The 18,390-nt window shown below is 42.2% G+C and overlaps 1 non-coding gene across 1 annotated transcript; it reads right to left on the reverse strand.

Annotated features, from left to right (window-relative positions):
* Nucleotides 1–16,471: 16,471 nt before the first annotated feature.
* On the reverse strand, nucleotides 16,472–16,575 carry LOC116563349. Its single transcript, XR_004274350.1, has one exon. It is a non-coding gene; the product is annotated as a U6 spliceosomal RNA (small nuclear RNA).
* Between the last annotated feature and the right edge of the window lie 1,815 nt (nucleotides 16,576–18,390).

The following is an 18,390-nucleotide window of genomic DNA, read 5'->3' on the forward strand; positions in this document are numbered from 1 at the left end:
CTTCCTTAGAATGCATCCGTGGCCTCTTCTTTGCCCTTCAAGTCTTGACACAAGTGTCCCCTCCTTCCCCGATGGCTCAGACTGTTGGGCATCCCTGTTCCAGGCTCCTGTAGCAATTAGCAAGTCCTTCCCCTTGGATCAGCACTCATCGCATTGGATTGTCCCTGTCTAATTTTCTATCTCCCTCTCCACTAGGCTGTGAGCTCTTTGAGGGCAGAAATTGCCTTTCGGTTCTGTATTCCCAGGTCCTAACCAAAGACTAAGTATATAGTAGCTGCCAATACATGTCTGTGGGTAAACTGACAGATAGATAGATGGATTGAATGGATGGGTGGATGACTGACCCAAATCAGTAAGAGTTTGCATTCTCCTTGGGAAGACAGACCTCAGAGTGAGTGCCAAGAAAAATGCTGAATATATTTTAAAGCTGTGGCAAAACATGGATTAAAAAAACAGGTGCCTTAGTCCAATTCAAACCTACTTGCAATTTTGTTGCTTTATATTCCTGTTCACACAAGCACTGTAATTTTAGATCAGGGTTTGCTTAGTAGGCAGGTTCCAAAGATATGGAAGGGGGAGCAATCTAATCAAAAAGGCTCAAACTAGGAGCCAAGAGGTCTAGCTTCTCTTCCTGATCCAGCCCCCTTCAGCTTCCCAATTATGTAACGCAGATGAGCTTCTTATCTCCATAGGCTTCCAGTCTCTGGCCTCCAGTCTTTCCCCTTTGTACCCATCCTCCACCCAGTTATTTTTTCCTGAAAACAAATTAATCATCTTGGTCATTTGCTTTAAAATCTCCTTGTTGCCTCCAGAGCAAAGTCCAGCTTCTTTGCAGTCAAGCGAGGTCATCCTTTGAGACTGGTCATCTTTTGTCAAGTTCCTTATATCCATTACTCCACGGCCCCTTTCCTCTAACCAAGCTCTTTCATGCCTCTGTGTTTTTTCTACACATGGGCTCTGATATCAGAACAACTTTCGACCTGGCACAGTGGTTCACACCTGTAATCCCAGCACATTGGGAGGCTGAGGCAGGCAGTTCGAGACCAGCCTGGCCAACGTGGTGAAACCCTGTCTTTATTAAAAATGCAAAAATTGGCCAGGCATGGTGGCAGGCACTTGAAGTTCCAGCTACTCTGGAGGCTGAGACAGGAGAATTGCTTGAGCCCAGGAGGTGGAGGTTGCAGTGAGCTGAGATCGTGCCACTGCACTCCAGCCTGGGTGACAAAGCGAAACTATGTCTAAAAAAAAAAAAACAACAATAACAACAACTTTCCACACTCAGTCCACCTGGCGAGCTCCTGTTTGTTCATCTTTTAAGACCCAGCCGGTGGAGCCCAAGAAGTTGCTTTCTCAACAAGGCCTCTTCTAACCTTTAGTGAATGTGAGCACCTCCTCCACTCTGCTTCCATAGCGTTTTCTCTTGTTTATGTCAGATCCCTTATAACTCTGATGGAAATTTGCTTACTCATCCATCTATCTCAGTTGCAAAACTCTGAGTTCCTCTAGGCCAGGGGCCATTATTAGTTGCCAGCACTTAAGAGGCTCTATGATATTTGCTGGTTGAAAAAAATCAAATGAGTTATACTGAATTTTACATGAACTGTCTCTCCAACTGTGACTGTTATTCACTTCTCTCTTTATATATAAAATCTAATACTGAGATTGGGCTTTGTGAGCTTTGATCACATAGTGGGCATTATTCTGTACCCTTTATATTTAGTAACAAAACTTAATTCTTATCTAAGCCCTGCAAAGCCCACATTACCATTACTATTACTACTATTTACTGGCCGGGTACAGTGGCTCATGTCTATAATCCCAGCACTTTGGGAGGCCACAGTGAGAGGACTGCTTGAGCCCAGGAGTTTGAGACCAGCCTGGGCAACATAGTGAAATCAAGTAACTACAAAAAAATTTTTTAAATTAATCTGGCATGCTGGCATATGTCTGTAGCCCCAGCTGCTCAGGAGGCTGCAGGGGGAGGATTGCTTGAGCCAGGGAAGTGGAGGCTACAGTGAGCTGTGATCATGCCACTGCACTCCAGCCTGGGTGACAGAGCAAGACCCTATCTCAAAACTAATTAATCAAATACTACTATTGTTATTACTTTAAAGATAAAGAAACTGAGGCCTAAAGAAGCTAAGTATCTTTCCCAAGTTATACTTAGTAGGTGGCAAAGCTACTATTCAAATTGAAATCCCTCTCTTTCAAACTTTAAAACACATGACCTTTCCACAATACCTCTCCTTCCCCAAAGGCTTGCACCTAGTAGGTTCTCATTTGGTTGTTTAATTGCTCTGAACTGCTTTGACTAGGACTCTGAGAATCAGGCTCACCCCAACTTGCAGCTGAGGCCTGGCCATTGCCATGACTCATCCATGAAAGCCTAGACAGCCACATCTGAATGCTGGCGCACATGGAGATGAGGCCCAGATCCTCTTCCTGGCAGGCAGCTGTGTCTTCTAGCACATGGAACCAGCATTCCATTTCCTGGGATCAGATGGAGCCCTCAGCAAAGAGGACCTCTCACAGTTCATGGGTTTGTCCTGATACGTAGCCCAGAAAATGTCTGCTTCCTGGCTCCCTGGAGAATGAGAAATTATTAGCTTCTGGGATGTTTTTCTAATCATTGAGCCCTCAAGGTGAAAGGTCTCTTGGATGGAAGTGAACAGACCAAGTTTACCCAACCCAGCTTGGCCTCAGACAGCCCTGAGCCATACTCCATTAGGGCCCACGCAACAGCTGGGGCTTCTTCTTGATAGACTTTCTTCAGCTCCTTGGCATACTTTCCCTCCAAGGGTAGAAGGCTTCCAGCCCCCTGTGTAACTGACATAAAGCATAAATCCCACTGCAGAGCTCCCTTCAGGCTAGAAACTGCACAGAGCACTCAGAAGTTTCCTCTTCCTCTATTTTCCATGGCTGCTGCTAACCCTTCCGCTTATGGGGAGAACAGAGGCTCACAAAAGGATGTGTGCTCTTGTCCTGAAAAATGTCCCATAGGCATATAGGAGAGAGCCCGAAGGGGAGAAGTGTATTTACATGCTTGTGAATACCTATTGTGTACCAGCCGTCTTACATACACCTACTTTCTCATTTACCATCATGGCAATTATTTTCCTCTTTTAAAGACGTGTAAACTGAAACTGACGCTAAGCACAAGGACACTTTCTTTTTTCATTAATAAAAGAGATATTGTGAAACCTTTGACCTTAGGCCTGCCAAACAGTTCCTGAAGCTCAGCACTGGAGAAGGTAGGACATAGCCCCAGGTAGGATCCTTATGTTAAGACAGTCTGCTCGCTGTCTGAGACTCCATGATATTTTGCACACATTTTCCTGCTGGAATTAGGAATTAGATGTGGAGCCCAAATCCAGCTGTCCAGCACTGTGAAAAGGAGAAGCAGTTTGGGTCTTACAAAAAGATACTTAGACTAGGAGTTTGAATATATTTGCTTGAATTCCAGCTCTATTATTTAACAGATGTGAAACCATGCCTTGGTTTTCTCATCTGTAAAGGGGGAATAAAAGCTGCCAGTCTATTTAAGAGTTTTTGTGAACATTAAACAAGATAGTGAACGTATGTGTGGAGGCCTGCAGAGGCCTGGCCTACTCAAAAGTGAACAATTTTCTTCTCCACTGCCCTTTCTTTGGAGGTCCATTCATGATTGGACTGCATCTCATTCTTCAGGTTAATTTTTCTCCCACCCCTAGCTTCACCAAGCTCAATGAAGAGCAGTTTGGTATAGAGGAAGGGGCACAGACTAGAAACTGAGTGACTTGAGTTTGAGTCCTGATTTTATGAATTACTGGCTGTGAGGTATTCAAGTGAGTTGACAAGCCTCAATTTCCTCATCTGTTAAATGGGAATAGGATATCAGTACTTACCTTCTAGGGTTGCTTGAAGACTGTGGAAGAGGATGCATACACTAGTGCTTTGTCAATTGTAATATGCTATACAAATGCAAGTTATTCATCCAGCAAATATTTTTGACCACCTGGTATGGGTCAAGCATGTGCCAGGTGATGAGGGTACAAAGACAATAAGGCTTGATCTCCTTTGAGCTTGCAGTCTAATGATGAGACAGATAAGTACAGGGGTAATTACCACACAGGGTGGCATGTGCCATTATCAGGGGAGGAGCAGGATGCCTGAAGCACAAAGGAGGGGCACAGTGTGAGTTACCTATTGCTGCAAAACAAATTACCCAAAACTTTGCAGCTTAAAACAACAAACATTTATGATTGCATATCATTTCTGAGAGCCCGCAATCTGGAAATGGCTCTCAGTTGGATAGTTCTGGCTCAGGGTCTTTCATGGAACTTTCATGGACTCAAGCTGTTGGCTGCAATCTCTCTCTCTCTCTGTCTCTCTCTCCCTCTCTTTTAAGAGATGGGGTCTCACTCTCACTTTTATGACCAGACTGGTCTCGAACTCCTGGGCTCAAGTGATCCACCCACCTCGGCCTCAATCTCCCAAAGTGCTGGGATTACAGGTGTGAGCCACCACATCTGGCCTTCTGCAATCTTTAGAGACCTGACCCTTGACTAAAGATGCCAAATCTACTTCCCAGCTCACTGACATGCCTGTTGGCAGGAGGCTACATTTCCTTGTCATGTGGGCTTCTCAGTAGGTCTGATCAAGATGGATTTTCCCCAGAGATAGGCAAGAGAGAGAGCACATCTAAGAAAGCCCCCAAGAGGAAGCTGCAGTGTCTTTTACAACCTAATCTCATAAACAGCATATGAGATCTGCCATTTTCACTTCTGCCATTTTGTGTTCCTCACGGAGACCAACCTGATACAAAGTAGGAGGAGACAACACAAGAGTGTGAAAAGCAGGAGGTGGGGCTCACGGGGAGCCACCTGGAATGCTTGCCACTGCAGGTACCCAACACACTGGGAGAGAGGAGGAGCCAGGAAAAGTTTTTTGAAGCTTAAATTCAGGTGCATTTTTATTGCTTCTCACAGTTTCTGCTGGATATTGGGCTAGTAAGAGGAAACTTCTTATTTCAATTTAGATTATTCTGCTATTTAACGGAAATGACATTGTAAATAATACAGAGTAGACTTAGAGCTCTCCAGAGTCTACTATGGCTTTGCTGGGGGTTTCCAGAGCAGCTGCTTCCTGGTGAGGTCAGGCCCCACTGGCCCCTTGTATGGCCTTTCAAGTCCATAACCCACTCAGAGATGACCACCAATAGCCACTACTTGCCCCTATTAACAGTGCACCTGACACTGTACTGCAATCATGTGCTTATGTGTCTGATATCCCTCTCGACTGCCCTGAGTGGGCAAGGAACATGTCTCTGGCACACGGTTGTGTCTACCATCCAGCGGATGCTTGGCACTGTGCCTAACTGTTGGATGAAAAAAATGAATGGAATTTGAAAAAATTCAGAGGACACTGAAAATGTCATAGGATCAATACAGGTAAATAATAATGTTTATGGAATTAGGCTAAGTGTTACCTGAGTCTCAGGCCCTGTGATATATGCTTTGCATATTTTATTTCATTTAATACTCACAATAAGCCTATGATAGGTGTACTTATCCCCATTTAACAGATGAGGAAACTAAGATCATACAATTAGAAAATGGCAGAGCCTGGATTTGACCTCAGGCCTATCAGACTCCAAAGCCTGTGCAACTATTCGTATCACATCTGGTGTAGATCTCAAACAAATGATTGCAGATTTGAGGGACTTTTGATGACTAAAAAAAGATAAGAAAATTAAACAGCCTTAGGGAACAATTTGACAAACATCTAAAAGGCAGGTATTTTCCCTTCATACACGTGCCTGTATGTGAGCGTACACACACACACACACACACACACACACACACACACACACACACACACACACACACACCTTTAACAGATGAGAGGTATTTTTCCAGGAAAGCCTACCTTAAGTCTCACCTCTTCCAGGTAGCCTTCCTTGACTCACAGTGATGTTCGTCTCCCTCAAACTCCTGCTGCCCTTGCAATGATGCCATTCAGCTGGTATTTACCCTAAGGAGTCTTGATTTGTTGTTTATCCCATTTGTAACTCAGGTTCATGGGTTTCTTCTCCATATACTGAGAAAGATGGACTGCTTCCCAAAGGACCTTTCTGTTTTGCACATGGTAGGAAGTACTTCCTGACCCCAAAGGCACAATCAGCTCCTTGCAGGAAGGTCATGTTTTTGCATGTGGCAGGCCCTCACTGACAGCAGCGCTTTTACTCAATTAGGCTGGAAGAGCCCACTCTCTGTTGTTTCCTGGCTGATGGTACATTCCTAGAGATCCCTTATCATGTTCCAGCATCTAGCAGAGGGCATGGAGTGTAGGAGGTTCTCCATAAGGAAATCCTGGATCAATACATGAGTGAGTGAATAAATGAAATGGTGGAAATGATTTTAATTTAAATGAAAACCTCTAGCATCCTTGGCATTATTCCATTAACAGTAGACATCTCTTCTACTTGTTTTGTGCTTTGTCTTTCTCCAGGTAGCATCTCCTTTGGGCCCTTTTTCTTCCCCCGGCGATTTTGCCTGCAGAACTCGGACGCAATGCTCGAAATCAGAGTAGGCGTAGTTAGAAACACATGGACAAACTTTGACTTGGCTTATTTCAGACTGCCTGCCAACCCATCACCCTTGTGTTTGGACTCATTACCACATTACCTTCCTTTATTGCAAGTTGTTTTCATAACATGAAGCAATGCCCCAGCTTACAGCTTTATTTGCACAGGTTCTATCTGTGATCAGCTTCCTCTCAGATGCCATCCCCCATCTCCTGCAGTTGGGGAGGAGGTTATTCCTTCATCTTAGCTGTGGGTCCCACTGTCAAATGAGAGATTTCTAGGATGCCATCTCCAGCAGCTGCTCCTATACAGGATCGGAGGCCTCTTAGTCTCCCTCAGTGTCTCTGCTAGGACCTTCCCTTGTTCTACCTTTTTTTTTTTTTCTATTTTCTGCCTTACTGTCAGGAAGGCATACGGTGCAGTAAAGAGCGTGGGTTTTGCAGCTAGAGCTGGATTTTCATCCTGGGTCTGCCTCTTATTAGCTATTCAGCTTGGGCAAATCACCAAACTTCTTTGAGCCTTAATTTTCTCATTTGTAAACCAAGAATAATAGTATTACCCGCTTCATAGGGTTATTATTAGGATTGAGTAATACTGCAAGAGGTTCAGAACAGAGCCTGCAAATAATACACACTTCAGTAAATGTTAGCTATCACAACTATTATATGGTATGTTGACTGCTCACACTGAGGATGACATAGGTAGCAAGAGGCTGAGGTGAGTTTTCATCATCATCAACATTATGATGGAAAAAGAAAGAAATTCAGATTTATCTGCCAGCCATGGTGACTCAGGCCTGTAATCCAAGAACTTTGGGAAGCTGAGGCAGGCGGATGACCTGAGGTCAGGAGTTCAAGACCAGCCTGGCCAATGTGGTGAAACCCTGTCTCTACCAAAAACAAAAATTAGCTGGGCATGGTGATGTAGTCCTGTAGTCCCAGCTACTTGGGAGGCTGAGGCACGAAAATTATTTGAACCCAAGAGGTGGTGGTTGCAGTGAGTGGAGATCATGCCACTGCACTTCAGGCTGGGCATCAGAGAAAGACCCTGTCTCAAAAAAAAAAAAAAAAAAAAAAAAAAAAAGGAAGAAATTCAGACTTACTGAATACTGGACTGAGAGCCTTATTTACCTGAACACATTTAATATTTAGAAGGACCCAACTTGCTGGAAAACTTCAGGGGGTAAAGGCGTTTGCTCCATGTCACACAGCCAGGGTGGGAAGCAGGTTTTTGCGACCCGTTTCTTTCCCTGTTCCCCAGCAGAACCGTCTGGGGCCCACTGGTGCTTTTCGTTTTGTCCTTCTCAGATATGAACCCACGTATTTACCTTGATCATTGATAAGGTCATTAATTGAGAATATTAAGGCCATCCTTCTCATACACAGAGCTAACACTGCTGTGTATGTTTTGCTCCTACCTTTTTCCCACTCCTTTTTAGTGGCCTCAAGATGTCCTGTGAGTCCTGCTCCAACTTCTCTTTTCCACTCAGCCCCCCTGTCTCTGGTTTCCTGGCAAACTCTTTTTGCTATCTCTGGCCCTATCACTCTCCTCCTTTCATTACCCAGAAATTCATTCCCACGGCCTCATCTTACCCTGTGTCTGGGACTGTCTGTGCTAACCTCAGCAGGATTGGTATCTGAAGCCCAGGCCAGGCCTGAGCTGGTTCAGCTGCATGCCAGGCTGGGGCTGGGGGCTGGGGAGCAGTCATAGGGAACCAGGGGAATGACAGAGACAAGAAAATAGCTTCCCTAGCAGGTGAGGGCAGACAGTGTGCCTGGAGATGCCACAGAGGCAACTGAGAAGTTAGGACTGCTCTTCCAGGGCTCCTGGGAGATCTCACAGGGAGGAAATCTACAAGACCTTGGACCTAGGGGAGTTAGAATAAGGCAGGCTGAATGCTAGGTTCTAAACTGATTTTGTGTCCGGAGGAATTCAGTTCCAACAGGATCCAAAAATGGAGTGGAAGTGAGGATTTTTGAACAAGCCCAGTTTCAGTCTATTTGTGGCAATAAATCATTAGATTGTTCCAGAAAGTCCATTATTTTGGCATCCAGACTGAACGATCGAGGCTGCCTCTCCTACACAGAAATTACACTAAAAATCCTTTGGTAGACGTTGGATTCTGATTTTTAGTTCTGAAAAATCCATTCTCTGTACCTAACCCATGTTTCATTATCTACAATATCTAGGACATGATATATGCTATCATGATATTCCATTTTTCTAACTTCCTGGGATACTTTTGCTTACCATATTATTTCTTCTGTCAAATTTAAAATGTTTTAATTATGCAAGTAAATGATTATAAATAAATGAATACATTTTTTGCAATTTGTTTTTAAGAGATGAGGGTCTCACTAGGTTTCACCATGTTGCCTAGCCTGGTCTTGAACTCCTGGGCTCAAGTGATCCTCTTGCCTCTGCCTCTGAGACTTCTGGGATTATAGGCATGAGCCACCACACCTGGCCTGCAAAATGTTTTTAAAATAAACAGGTAGAGAGTAAAAAGTAAAAATCTTACACATTCCCACTTAATCCCATCTTCTTCTGTAAATTATCGTGCTATAAGTTTCTGCTGTAAGTTTCTCTGTGCACATGCAGTGGTATATAGGGTTAGGGGTTTGGGAAAGAGAAGAGTAGACTAACTTGGAAGAGAAGGAAGTATTTTATCCCTGGCATTAACTTCTTTGCATGTAGTAACTCATTCAATTCTCAGAACAACCCTATGAAATAGATACTGCATATTGTCATCCCTAGTTGACTGCTGAAACAGTTTAGGTAATCTCACCCAAAGTTCCAGGACTAGTAAGTGGCCAAGCTGGGATTTGAACCACAGAACTGTAACTCCAGTGTCGACATGGTTTACAGGCTGTGCTATGGGAGCCTCCTGGTGTTCTCTCTCTTTACTTTTTACTTAATTTATTGTGTAAATGAACTCTTCTACGAGCTTTTCTCCAGGTTAGATAGCTAGAAATGAAAAATTTTGATACGTACTTCCAAGTGGCTCTCTAAAAACTTTGATACCAACTGATACTGCCACAGAGTTTGAGACTGTCATTTCCCCTGAAGTTTTGCTTAATGCTGGATTTTATTGTTTATTCGTTTTTGACAACCGGAAGAGTAAAAATATTCCATCCTTAGTTTAAGTTAAATTTCCTTATGTACCCATGAGATTGAACATTGTTATATGCTTATTGACCACTTACATTTCTTTCTCGGTTTAATTATCTGTCAACTCCTTGGTTCATTTTTTAATAGTTTAGTTTAATTTGTATTTTATATTCATTTGTAAGTACTCTTTATGTATTAAGGATGTTAATCCTTTGTTGTATACTTGGTAAATAATCTGCTTTTTTTGCTGTTTTTAAACTGTTGCTTATGGTATTTTCGTTGTATGAAATTCATCAATTTAAAAAATAGTAAAACTGTATATTTAACATAGTTACTTATTAATATTTTGGATATAATTATATAAAAAATGACATTTGATATTTATTTCAAAATGACTCAGTGAGGGTGGGCAGATAGATAAAGCAAAATTGACCATGAATTTGATGATTGTTACGTCTGGTGATGCATAAAGAAGGGTTCATTGCACCATTCTCTCTACTTTTGTAAAAATAAATAGTTAAAACCCTCTAGTCAAATCGGTCCCTTTTGATAATGCTCTCTGTTCTGAAATTTGCTCAAGAGGAACTTTCCCATTTCCATACTACAGAAATAGCCTCCTATATTTTGTCTTAATATTATTTTTTTTTCATTTAGCTCTTTAGTCAGGCTGAAAGTGTCCTTGTGTTTGATAAAAATCTAATTTTTATTTTATTTTATTTTTTATTTTTGAGACGGAGTTTCGCTCTTGTTACCCAGGCTGGAGTGCAATGGCGTGATCTCAGCTCACCGCAACCTCCGCCTCCTGGGTTCAGGCAATTCTCCTGCCTCAGCCTCCTGAGTAGCTGGGATTACAGGCACGCGCTACCATGCCCAGCTAATTTTTTGTATTTTTAGTAGAGACGGGGTGTCACCATGTTGACCAGGATGGTCTCGATCTCTTGACCTCGTGATCCACCCGCCTCGGCCTCCCAAAGTGCTGGGATTACAGGCTTGAGCCACCGCGCCCGGCCTAATTTTTATTTTTTTGAGACAGAGTCTCACTCTGTCACCCAGGCTGGAGTGCAGTGGTATGATCTCAGCTCACTGTAACCTCCACCTTCTGGGTTCAGGCAATTCTCCTACCTCAGCTTTCAGAGTAGCTGGGACTACAGGCTTCCACCACCATGCTCAGCTAATTTTTGTATTTTTAGTAGAGATAGGGTTTCACCATGTTGGCCAGGCTGATCTCGAACCCCTGACCTCAAATGATCTACCCGCCTCAGCCTCCCAAAGTGCTAGGATTACAGGTGTGAACCACCGTGCCCGGCCCCAAAAATCTAACTTTTATTTTGCAAGTGGAAAGCTCATTATCCAGCGTGACTTATGGGATAATTCTTTTTTTTCTTTTCTTCCAATCTTACTGTCACCTCTATTTCTAACAAATTCCCATCTATGCACATGGTTGTTTCTGGGCACTAGAATGAATTTACTGAGTCTGCTCTGTTAACTCATTGTTTTCATTACCATCTGTCTTCTGAATGAGCTTTAGAATCAGCTGAAGTTTCAGGGAAAAAAATGTTTCTGGTTTTTTAATTGAGATTTTATTAGTTCATAGATCAATTTTTTTTTTTTTTTGATACAGGGTCTCACTCTGTCACCTAGGCTGGAGTACAGTGGTGTGATCTCAGCTCACTGCAACCTCTGCCTCCCAGATTCAAGCGATTCTCATGCCTCAGCCTGCCGAGTAGCTGAGATTACAAGCATGTGCCACCATGTCCAGCTAATTTTTGTATTTTTAGTAGAGACAGGATTTCATCATGTTGGCCAGACTGATCTCAAATTCCTGATCTGCCTGCTTTGGCCTCCCAAAGTGCTGGGATTACAGGCATGAGTCACCACACTGAGCCTGATTAATCAATTTGAGGAAAATTGACACGTTTATATTATTGATCCTCCATCCGGGAAATGGTACATCTCTTCCGTTATTTTTTGTTGTTTAGTGAAATCATAAAGAATATTTCTTCCTAGATTTAAGTATTTTTAGATGCTGTTGCTTTTATGAACTAAATCTTTTTTTCCCATAATGTTATTTTCTAAAACTTCCTATTCTCCTCATTGGGGAATTAATGCGAGAGTGTTACTTTTTCAATATTGGGCATCAAATACTACTTAGACAACTGTAGGTTTGCTAATTTCTCACCTTGTCACTGTTCCTTGTATATAGATAGCATCTCCTTTTCTGAAATTTACCTTTTCTTTCATAGTAGTGCATCCTTAAGTAATTCTTCAGAATGAGTGCATAAGAGGTAAATGTTCTGAATTCTTGGAGGTTAGAAAATGTCTTCATTTCACTTTCTCATTTTAATGCTGGTTTTAAAATCTGAAGTTATTGCTTCATTGCTGCCCAGCATTTGTTACCTTTCAGGTGTCTGAAAGCCAATCTTTTTTTTTTCCTTTCTTCCTTTTTTTTTTTTTTCAAGGGCTGGCTGTGAGTGGCCAGCCAGGGTTGGGGATGAGCGTCGGGTTTCGTCCAAGCACTGTTGAAGCAGGGAACCGCAGTGACTCTTGGTGACAAAAGTCCCAGCCAATCTCATTTTTGTTTCTTTTAGCTAACCTGTCTTTCTCATAGTTTAATACTTTTAGGGTTTTCTCTTTGTCCTTTTGGCTCTGAACATCCTTAGGGTTTGTCTAAGTAAGGAGCTTTTTAAAGTTTATCTTAGCTGACACTTGGTAGGTCTTCTGTCTTAAGCCTTTCTTTAAGTTGTGGCAAAATTTTCTTTTATTATTTTTTTGTGAATCTCTTCCCCACCAATTAGTTCTCTCCTGGCACTTCTTTTGGATGAATGGAGTCACTCATGCACCAATACTTTGTGTCTCTGTATTAGTTTGCTAGGGCTGTCATAACAAACACCATAAACTGGGAGATTTAAACAATAGAAATTTATTTTCTCATGGTTCTGGAGGCTGAGAAGTCCAAAATCAAGGTGCTGGCCAATTCAGTTTCTGGCAAGGACTCTTTTCCTGGCTTGTATATTGCTGCCTTCCAGCTACATCTTCATTTGGAGAAGAAAAAACTCTGGTGTCTCTTTTTTCCTCTTATGAGGCTGTCATCCTACTAAGTTGGGACCCCCCCCAGATGACCTCATTTAACATGTATCACCTCCTCACAGGCCACATAAAGCCATATTCATGGTTAGGGCTTCAAAATATGAATTTGGGAGGGAGGCACAATTAAGTCTCTTAATTGTTCTCCCAAATTTTCCATTTGTGCTATTTTCTGTATATTCAGAGATTTCCTCAGATTTAACTTCTTGATTAGGTCTTCAATTTCTGTCATATCCATTCTATTATTCACTCATCTTTTGCTTTATTTAGTTTTACTATCATATTTTTAAATTCCCCCTTTTTTGTTGTTTTTCCTTTGTCACAACAATTATATGTTCCTTTTCATAGCAACCTGCTGCAATATATTCATATCTTTCTAAGGATGATGTATTTAAAAATTTCTTAATGTTCTTTTCTGTTTATTTGATTATCTTTCCTCTGAGATTAGTTTTCAGTTGGTTCACCATAGTCTTTTTCTTTTTTAAGGCTGTTGAATTTTCTCGAGCATCTGGGGATCCTTGGCTTTCCATCCATATCTATGATTGAAGGATAGCTTATTTAGTGGGTATGTTATTTAAGTTTTTATCTCAGTTTAGAGGTATCTGTTTCCCCTACAGGCTCCTCTGATGAATGATGGGTCAGTCAGAACTCTGTGTGTGTGAAGCAGAAAGGGAGCAAGGCTTGGAGATGACCCTTTCCCCCACTCCTTCCTTTGCTAATCTGTAATGCCAAAAATAAAGAGGACTTTACTATGATGAAGCTACAGTTGACAGTCTCCCTCTGCATCTGTGGAAGGTGGCTGGGGTTACTTCCAGTCTTGCTCTCCTTTCTCCATCTCTTACACTCTAGCAGGTACCCTCCCCAGATAGGCAATTTACTTTCTTAGAATGAAGTTATGTGTTTTATCTGGGGTCAGCCCACCACCACTACTGCCACTGCCACCACCACCACCACTACCACTACCAATTGCAACTCCCTGTAGTGAAAGAAGAAGGAAAAGAATCTGTTGTTCAGAGGGCAGTTGAAGATTGATAATTCTGATGTTTGCTTCACAACCCCTCCTATACTTTTTGTTTCCTCTGAGCTTGGAGATTCTCTGCTCCTATGATTGAAAGAATTATTTCATCAGAGTGTTTAGAAATGTGTTAATACTCTCTGCTCTGCTACTCTTCATTAGTCTGATCCTGACTGCTTTCTATCCAGATTTTTATCATAATTTATATCTCCTTTCTTGTATGTTGGTGCTAGTAGGGACTTACTGATTTTAAAAGCTAATCACTGTCTTTTAAGGAATTTATGGTGGGAGGTCAAGTGTATGTTTGTGCTCGGCTTTCCTTCTTGATTTCCTTCCTCTTCTCCCTTTCCTTATTTCTTCTTTTGGTAATGGAAGTTTCAATAGAAAAAAATAAAATAAAATGTGGCATATATACACCATGGAATACTATGCAGCCATAAAAAACGATGAGTTCGTGTACTTTGCAGGGACCTGGATGAACCTGGAAACCATCAGTCTCAGAAAACTGACACAAGAACAGAAAATCAAACACCGCATGTTCTCACTCATAGGCGGGTGTTGAACAATGAGAACACATGGACACAGGGAGGGAAGCATTACACACTGGGGTCTGTCAGGGGTAAATAGGGGAGGGACAGCAGGGGGTGGGGAGTTGGGGAGAGAGAGCATGGGGAGAAATGCCAGATATAGGTGTTGGGGAGGAAGGCAGCAAATCACACTGCCATGTGTGTACCTATGCAACAATCTTGCATGTTCTTCACACGTACCCCAAAACCTAAAATGCAATTTTTAAAAAAAAAAGCTTCCCAGTCTACTCCAGAAAAAAAATAAAATAAAATAAAAATAAATAAATAAATAAATAAATAATTTAAAAAAAGAAATTTTCAAGAGAGTATGCTGTTGGAATACAGCTTCTTTGTTAATTAAAATAATTTTACTTAGGCAGGGCGCGGTGGCTCACACCTGTAATTCCAACACTTTGGAAGGTCATGGTAGGCTGATCGCTTAAAGTCAGGAGTTTGAGACCAGCTTGGCCAATATGGTGAAAGCCTGTCTCTACTGAAAACACAAAAATTAGCCTGGCATGGTGGCGCACAACTGTCATTCCGGCTACTTGGGAGGCTCAGGCATGAGAATCGCTTGAACCCGGGAGGTGGAGGTTGCAGTGAGCCGAGATCACACCATTGCATTCCAGCCTGGGTAACAGAGTGAAACTCTGTCTCAAAAAAATAAAAAAATATTATTCAATAAAATGTTCAGACACATATAGCATGGTTTTGAATCCTCACAATAATCCTATTATGTAGGAATCAAATTCGACACTTGATTAATGAGGAAGTGAATCTCAGGAAGGTTAAGTGAAGTAACTGAGGTCACACAGCTAATAAAGAGACCCAAAGTCTGACTCCAAAGCCTGCTTTACATGGCTAGACATTGTCTACATGGTTCTGTTATATTTGTTTTCTCTAGTTTTCAGTATGTTTATTTTTACTTTCCCCATTAATATGTAAGTTCCTTGAGGGTAGGAGTCCTGACTATAGTTTCTTTTTTTATTTTTATTTTTCATTTGAGACAAGGTCTTGCTTTGTCGCCCAAGCTGGAGTGCAGTGGTGTGATCATGGCTCATTGCAGTTTTGACTTCCCAGGATTAAGTGATCCTCTCACTTTAGTCCCCCAAGTAACTGGGACTACAGGCACACGCCACCACGCCTGGCTAATTTTTTTTATTTTTGGTAGATACAGGGTTTCTCTGTGTTGCCCAGGCTGATCTCGAACTCCTGATCTCAAGTAATCTACCCTTCTCCCTCTCCCAAAGTACTGGGATTACAGATGTGAGCCGCCACCCCAGCCTAGTTTCTTACTTGTATTCTGAGGTGCCTGACTTAATGTTCTACAAGCAGCAATCAGTTTAAATTTTGTGGACCAACTAGGTAAAGCAGTTAATTATAATTATGCTATCATCATGCATGATTATACATTAGAGTGGTACAAATGCTTTATTTGAGGTCTTTAAATTTTTATGTCCACTAAATTAAAGATTGGGTTGCAAATCGAAATTAGAACTAGAGGAAAGACTGGGCATGGTGGCTTACACCTGTAATTCCAGCACTTTGAGAGGCTGAGGCGTGTGGATCATGAGATCAGGAGTTCAAGACCAGCCTGACCAAGATGGTGAAACCCTGTCTCTACTAAAAATACAAAAATTAGCGAGGCATGGTGGCAGGAGTCTGTAATCCAAGCTACTTGGGAGGCTGAGGCAGGAGAATTGCATGAACCAGAGCAGCAGAGGTGGCAGTGAGCAGGGATCAAACCACTGCACTGCAGCCTGGGAGACAGAGTGAGACTCTGTCAAAAAAAAAAAACACTAGAGGAAAAGTCAAAGTTCAGCTTCTAGCTAGAGCTGTTAAAGCAACTGAAGGAAATAAATCTGCATAGACAGAAGGGAGATCAAGAGGAAATACCTGTTGATCTCTAATATGAGTTCTTGACAATTGTTTTTCTGTTTCTTCAATACTTTCATATGTTGAGATGACTAGAATTATGATTCTTTCATGTATTCCATAACATTCTCTGTCATATTTTTCTCTTGAAGCCTGTTTCAGGAAGAGCTAACTTTCTGAAGGACATAGAATCATCATGCCTTAACATTCCTAAAGATGGGGTACCCTGGGTTTGTTCTTTCTCTGTGTATATTTTTTAATATGGAATGCTTCATGAATTTGCATGTCATTCTTGTGCAGGGGCCATGCTAACCTTCTCTGTGTCATTCTAATTTTTAGTATATGTGCTGCTGAAGCAAGCATAGGTTTTGTTCTTTCTGATCCCATTTGGTTCATTAATTCATTCACTCATTCATTGACATCTATGACACTGGTTTTTAACCTGGCTACATAATAAAACCACCCAGGAAACACTTCTAAAATACCATTACCAGGTTTCACCCATAGATTAATAAAGCCTAGGGCAGGCCTATACATTTCTAAAGCTCCTCAAGCAATTACGATGCATATGAGGGTTGAACACCCCTGCCCAATGATATTTTAGGTCCTGTGCAAACAAAAGGGGATGCAAATACAAAGAAATAATTGCTAACATTGAGAATGCATACTGTATGTTGGGCATTATTCATAGTTCCTTATGTGTTTTAACACATTTAATCCTCTCAACAACCCTAGAAGGTAAGTATTATTCACCTTTTATAGGCAAGAAAACTGAGGCACAGAAAGGCTAGGTAACTTGCCCAAGGTAAGACATATAATATAGGAAGTGGCAGAATCAGGTCCTGGAGTCCATCCTCACTTTTCTATGGCCCATCCATATATCATGGTTGAGTAAATAATGAAAAGATAGGAGATATGTATCAAGAGGAACACCTAAAGTGACAGGTGGAGGAAGGAGATAGGTTCAGGAAGGCTTCCTATAGGAGGTGGCACTTCAATTAAATAGAGGAAAAATGGACACCAGAGCGGCAAAGTGGGGAGTAGTGTTCCTCAGGTTCCTACCTCCTTTGTCTTGCTACACAACCTGCCTTCCCTAGTCCCAGGAGCTCCTTCCTCCCTCTTCTCTACAGTGAAAACACTGGAATGCCTTCAATCATCCTTAACACGCCTAACATTTCATCTGGGAAGTCTGAAGTCATACACAATTACTCATGCAATTTTTCCTCCAAACAATAGGTCCTTCTGTGTGCTTCTCATTCAAATATATAAAGCTACACTCTGTTGTTTTAAAAAAGTCTTTGTTGTAGAAACAATTCACAAATGTGTCAAACACACATTGGTTCCCCACCCCCTTCTCTGTCCCCTCACCTGATTGGGATGCTAGCTTGCCAGGGATGTGTGCCCACTTGCCAACTCTGCCCAGAATGGAAGCTAGAGCTGCATTTCACATTACTTCTAACCAAGTAGGGCCCTAAGCTTAAGTTTGAGGTTAACCTCAGGGGGCATTTAGCCACACCTGCCACCCCCTCTGCCTGGCCTCAGGGGTGGGGACAGACTTCTGCTGGAGAAAGGGAAATGCTCTGATGCTGCTAATTAACTGTGGGAGGAAAGGAAGCCCTCGCCAGACACCAAAAATACCAAAGAAGAACATTATAAAAAGCAGCCTTTGTAGCAGCCAGCCACATCATTCAGCCCAACCCAGGCTGGGGCTGGAGGGAAAAATAACAACTCTCCCAGCCACTAAGTTCCCTGCATCCCAACTGGGCACCTCAGGAGGTCATGCCCTGAATAAGTGTCTGCTGGAGAAGGGGGTTCCAGGACCGTGGCGGGATTCTGGCTGCCTTCCCAGCTGGCCTTTGGCAAACCACAGGAAGCTGCCTAAAGCTGGCATGTTTATAAGGTGACTTGTGAGACTTCCTTAGAATAGCAACAGGTCTGTTTCATAATTTAAAAGCCAAGGAGTGTGTGTCTATAGAGGTATGAGGTGGAGCTGCAGGACCTTACCTTAGAGTCTGGGTAATCTCGCTCTCGCAGGTCGCTTTACCACCCTGTGCTTATCAATTTAGGGGCTGATTCTCGTTCTGTAGATGGGACTGTCTTAAACACAGAGAAAGAAGTGTCACCTTCCAGCCAGCCCAAGTCCCCAAAATTTGACTGCCACAAGGCTGAACTGA

Source organism: Sapajus apella, unplaced genomic scaffold (assembly GCF_009761245.1).
Source record: "Sapajus apella isolate SASKATOON/1434 unplaced genomic scaffold, GSC_monkey_1.0 scaffold34, whole genome shotgun sequence".
Classification (NCBI taxonomy): domain Eukaryota; kingdom Metazoa; phylum Chordata; class Mammalia; order Primates; family Cebidae; genus Sapajus; species Sapajus apella.